Raw genomic sequence first — 6,255 nt, 5'->3', positions numbered from 1 at the left:
GTTACCATCGCGATAATATCCTCCTCCGCAGTTATTGTTACCAATCGACCCTCTGATATTAGCTTCACCTTCTGATGTAACGATGAAGGTACTGCCCCTGCCGAGTGTATCCACGGTCTCCTCAATAAACAATTGTAGGAAAACTTAATATCCATTACTAAAAAGTCCAACTCATAAGTAATTGGGCCAATTCTTAATGGTATTTCAATTCTTCCTATAACCCTTCTTTCTGTTCTAGCAAATTCCCTTACTATATTCTGGCAGGGTTTCATATGTGAACTGTCCACAGGTAATCGATTAAGAGTGGACAAAGGTAATACGTTCAATGCGGATCCATTATCGATCAAAACCTCCGGTAATGTGTCCCCCTGACATCGGGTAGTAATCTGTAGAGCTTTAGTAGATCTCCTACCTCCAGATAGTATTTCATTATCGTTGAAAAAGATAAAATTGTCAGCACTTATATTGTTGACCAAGCGATCCAATTTATTGACTGAGATGTCCTCGGCCACATATGTTTCGTTTAGTACTTTCATCAGCGCACTTCGATGTACTTCTGAACTTAGGAGCAAAGCTAATACAGAAATGCGGGCCAGTTGTTTGTGCAGTTGCTCCACAACACTGTATTGACTGTGTTTCAAAAACTTCAAAAATTTCTTTGCTTCTTCTTCTTTTATTGGTTCATTAACCAATGGCTCAGATTCCATCGCCTTCCCTTTCCTTTGTTCCACCGTCGGAGTCTTTTCTCTTGGCAATTCTGCTCGAGTTTCATAACGCTTCCCATTACGTGTATAAGAACCCCTTTACTGGTATTCTTTTACTATATTGCCCTCAACTTCTTTTCCTAGGATTGTCACATTGCATCCGTAATTCCACGGGACTATTTTGTCATCCTTATATGTGAAACTTGACAGTTTCGTGATTACAATTTTTGGTGTTACCTGAGCCCTAGCCTCATTACTCTTAGGGCGTGAGATAATGACTACAGGATGATTTATTTTTGGGGTCCCTATTCTCGACTCTGTCGCACATATGCTCCTCCTTTCTTTCGCATCTTCATAGAACCTCATCTCCTTGTTATCCATCATGCTTTGAACCAAAGCCCTGAATCCTTCACATTTTTGGATTTTGTGCCCTGTTTTATGGTGGAATTCACAATAATTTCCCATCTCATACCCTTCCTCCAGATCTGAAATAACTAACTCTCTTTTTGCCATCTCCATACCCGTTTCAATGGAGTTCTTACTTCGGCGATGTCAATCTTGACTTCTTCCCCCGTACCTTTGCTCAACATATTCACTCCCTTATCATCATGATTGGGCAATAGACCTTCTGTGCTGGGTGAGTCATCAAATTTGACAACACCCAATTTAATAAGTCCTTCTACAACCTTCTTGAAAGCGGTACAATTTTCTATTGAGTGTCCTAAAATCCCCGCATGGTAGTCACATTGCGTGTTCGTGTCATACCATTTTGGATACGAGGGTTGTAGAGGACTCAAGTAACGAGGAGCAACAACATGTGTATTAAATAACTTTTGATACAGCTCTTTATATGTCATTGGAATAGGAGTGAATTGGGGCTTCTCAGTATTTTGCTTCATTCCCGATTCTTGTTTTGATGAGCCTTGTTGATTAGCAACCATCTTCCCTGGCTGATTCACTGTAATTAATTTACTTTAAGCGTTCACATTGTTTACTGCACCTTCTCTCTTCTTTGAAGTTGACCTTCGATTATTCTCCCCACCATCTATTTTCCACTTTTAATAGCATGTTCAATCATTTCACCATTCATGATTATATCCGTGAAACTCTTTGAGGCACTTCCTAACATGTGCGTGATAAACGACACCTTCAATGTGTTGATGAAAAGTATCGTCATTTCTTTTTCCAAAAGTGGTGGCTGAGCCTGAACTTGAACTCCGATCTCTCTCCACCTCTGTGCATACTGTCTAAAACTTTCGTTTGATTTCTTTTCCAAGTTCTGCAAAGTAATTCTGTCAGGCATTATTTCAGATACATGACTGTACTCTCTTATAAAAGTCTGCGCCAAATCCCTCCAAGTACTGATTTTGGCCCGGCTCAACTGGTTATACCATTTAGACACCGCCCTAATGAGGCTATCCTGAAAACAATGTATTAACAGCTAATCATTGTTAATGTACCCAGTCATTCTCCTACAGAACATTGTAATATGGGCTTCAGGGCAACTGGTCCCATTATATTTCTCAAATTCCGGCATCTTAAACTTGTAAGGAAGTACCAAATCCGAAACTAGACTCAGATCTTTTGCATCTATTCCACAATAACTTTCAATTTTTTCTATTGTCTTAAACTTCTCTTCAATCCATTTCCATTTCTCCTCAAACTGTTTTCGTAATTCTTCCTTTTCTTTATCCTTCTCAGCTACTTCATCGAAGTCCGGGACAGCAAGATTAACTGGGTTTTCACCAGGGTTAGAACCTGATCCAGCTTGGGAGTTCATCGGTATTGGAATATTGGCTTGAATCCGCTGAGGCCTTATTGAAACAGAGGATCTACGCGGCGGCACCTCAGTCTGAACCTGCGCATGCGGAGGCGTAAAGCCTAGAGGATAGGTGGGTCCAGTCTTGTCTTCTTCTTCATCATTAATCATAGGGCCTTTCCCCTTATTTATTCCTTTTAATAACTACGTCAGCTCGGTCATCATGTCCTTTTGAGACTTCAGCATCTTTTCTGTCATGTTCTGTTGAATTTTTTCCAATTGCACCTTCATTTGCATCTGTAACTGATCTTGCATTTCCTTTTGAAGTCGCTCCAACTTTTCCAATCTTTGATCCATAATTTTTTATTTTGCACGGGTACCGTAGCGGTGTTTGGTTGATGAGTTTTTACTGGTTTCTAGATTAACTGTAGCACAATTTTAACCAATTAAAACCCTTTTTAATAATCTTGAATGCATATGATGACATGTAATGCAGATTCAATTTCTTTTTAGAAAACTTTATTGATAAACAAAATTCTTAACATAAAATGGATTACAGACATCACTTTGCCCTAATGCTCAGAGCTCTAACTTCTTTCAACAATGAAGCTAACTCCTGACCCTGGTCCGATTCTAGTTCAATTCTAGTTCATACTTTACACTTAAAACATCAGCCTGAATCGCCATTGTTTGCAAATGATTAGCTATCTCCCGAACCTGAGCAATAGCTCTACCCATAATGTAATCCCTGTTCTAAATTTGATTCTGTAGATGATGAAGTTGCTCCCTCCAACGCTTTTCGTTTCCTTCCAAGGATTCGATCCGTTGTCTACAGCCTTGTAATGTGTACTCCAATTCTTCTATCCTTTTTTCAAATTCTTCAATCTTGCACAGACTTGTCTTTAATTCCACTATAGAATTACGACTTCTATATGCAGCAAGTGATCTCTCAAGTTCCGCTATTCTAGCTTTCAAGTCCGCTTGATAGTTTTGAGTTTCTAACACCTGCCGCTCTAAGGTCTCTTTCTGAACCTGAGTCTCTCGGGACTTTCTTTCCCACCGATCGGCTTTGCTTCTTTCTTATTGGATCTCCTATCGCCACTGCTCTGAAGTCTTTCCCAGCCCGACAGTTCTCATTAATACTCGTAACCTCTTGTAGTCCGTCTTTAAGCTATCGAGATCCTCCTCTACTTTATTCTTCCCCTTCTTTAATTTTTCAGCTTCTAATTTTTGGACGTCGACGTCTAGCCTCAAATGCATCTTCTCTTCTTCCAACTGCTCTATTTTCTTTTAAGTTCTAAATTCCTCTTTTCAAAATCTTGTTTTATAATCTCCAACTCTCATGGGATCACTTGTAGATACTCTTCCATTGGTCGAACACTCTCCAAGTTTAACTCCGGGATGTTATCATTAATTCTTCTACGTCGCCACTCACCGTACTCTGGAGTTGTCATCGAACCCATAGCTAGCCTTTTCATCCTGTAAACCTGATTCCAAGCCTGAGAAATTTGATTCACCTTTTTCTTGTAATTGTCTCCTCGGTACGAGAACTCACATTGAGCTAAACCATACGTTGCTGGCACAAACTGTCTTGAATTATATTGCTTTAGGACCAGCAAAGGTGCATATCCGATGGCTCCCCAAATCCCAAGCAACGGAACCCAGTCAAAGCTTCCACAACGGTAGAGAATTTCATCAGGAATCAGCCAAGGAGCTCTCCATTCCACAGCGTCCTCTTGAAGATTTTGCAGAATTGCTATCCAATTTTCTTCTGATATATCGTCCCTTCTGGGGGTAGCCACTATCTCTTTTAACGGGGAGTAATGCCTAGAGAAAACCCGATACGAAACTTTGTCAACCTTCCAGAAATGACTATGAAACCAAGTTATGAATAATTGCGCACAACCTATAAATCTGCCTTCACCAGCTCGCCTACATGCATTCAAAGATCTAAAAGTTTTAGCCAAAATCGCAGGAACAGGTGTGACCCCTTTACCCAACTGATCAAAAAGATCTGAAACTGCTTCGTCAACATGCCCCATGCCCTAGGGAAAAATCACTAACCCGTAGATACTCAAAGAAAACACATTAACCTTCTTTTTTTCATCAGGATGCGCTAGGATGAGTCTCGCAAATTCCTCCATGGGATACATTTACACTCGCCCTTCTGTTTAATCCTGGCCGTGATCCATTGTTCTCTCATTCCCGTAATACTCATTAATTTCTTCCAAAATGCTGGGACATATGCGGCTTTGGAATATGCTTTATCAACCTGAAACCTAGGGCAGTGCAGTAAAGCCGTATATTCCTCTACTATAGGCACCGAATCTACATTCCCAAAAGTAAAACAACTATATGCAGGATTCCAATATTGAGTGAGAGCGCGAAACAGTCTTTCATCCACCTTGATGTTAAGTAAGTACGGCAAGTCCCCATAATTAGAGTATAACAACTGCTTAGTTTCATCATCCACCGATCCCAAATCTCACTTAACTCTTGAAGGCTATTTTGCGTCACACTAATACGAGTGTTGTCCCAAAGCTCTGACACATAATCCTTAGCTAGACTGTCTCCCTTTTCCAATTGCATTTTCTCTGGCCATATACGAACAATGGCATTGTCTTCCACTTTATCAAGAAAATCGTTTGCCATGATAATTTTCTAATTTGGTAACTGAACTGGAGTCGACACTCCTTGAAATATGCAATGACATGCAACATATCAACAAAACACAAACAAGTCAGTATAACACCACAACAATTCAAAGCAAGTATAAGAAAATCAAGCACCTATCCGGGTAATCGCTAGAGGTTGGAATAATTCTAACCAGGTTGGTCTCCTAAGTTAGCTTTATGAGGTTTGGTTCTAGAGTCAATGTACCTGAACCAGTAGATTCCTCGATCTTCACCCATTATAGGCTCATATAGACCGAGTTCGGTTTAGGGGAATACATTTCCTTATGGCTGTACGGAGATGAAGATCTCACGAAGACATAGGTACGGATGTATCCCGAAAGTGATCTACTATCCTGCACGGAGGTCAAAACCTCACGAAGGAGTAGCTTCTCACTCCCACTTAGAGGGGTAAAAAATAGCCTTCATGCAGTATGATGACAAAATATAAAATTCAATTTATAGTAATCATGTAAACAAATGCAAAGAGAAGATCGTAGTTTTTCAAATAAATTTTTAATTTTTGACAATAAGACAAAAACAATCAATTTTACGGCATGACTCTCTTATTTTCTCCCTAGTGGAATCGTCAAGCTGTCGAAACCATTTTTTGAATTTTGAAAAGCGGGGATCGACTTTGAAAATGAAATGGGAGTCGCCACCGATCTTTTATCGAGGTGTGATTGGTTCACCATTAAAAATGATTTTGGTCTGCGAAATTTGAGAAAACAAGTTTGGGAGTCGGTTACGCATGAGGAAGGATTAGCACCATCGTGACGCCAAAAATTGGTACCAAATTGATTTGTTTAATGTCTTAGGGTCGAAATTTTGAAAAGGTTTTAAAATACGATCCTTTGAAGTTTAAGTTTGAATAAACTAAATTGAATAATAAGACGCGCTTATTTTGACGAAATAAATTGCCACACTCAGTGAGTTAGGGTGCAACAATTCAATCGTCAAAATTAAGTATGTCTTTTTATTTTTTAAATTTTAAAATTCATGGATTTCGAGAAGGTTATTTGGTCATTTAACTCAAATGAGAAATTAGAATCCAGTAAGTTAGGGTTCAATTTCTCGAAATTCCAAAACATCAAACATTGCCTTTATTTTAAAATCAAGA

Source organism: Gossypium hirsutum, chromosome D06, assembly GCF_007990345.1.
Source record: "Gossypium hirsutum isolate 1008001.06 chromosome D06, Gossypium_hirsutum_v2.1, whole genome shotgun sequence".
Lineage (NCBI taxonomy): Eukaryota > Viridiplantae > Streptophyta > Magnoliopsida > Malvales > Malvaceae > Gossypium > Gossypium hirsutum.
Note: the sequence above shows the minus strand (reverse complement) of the source record.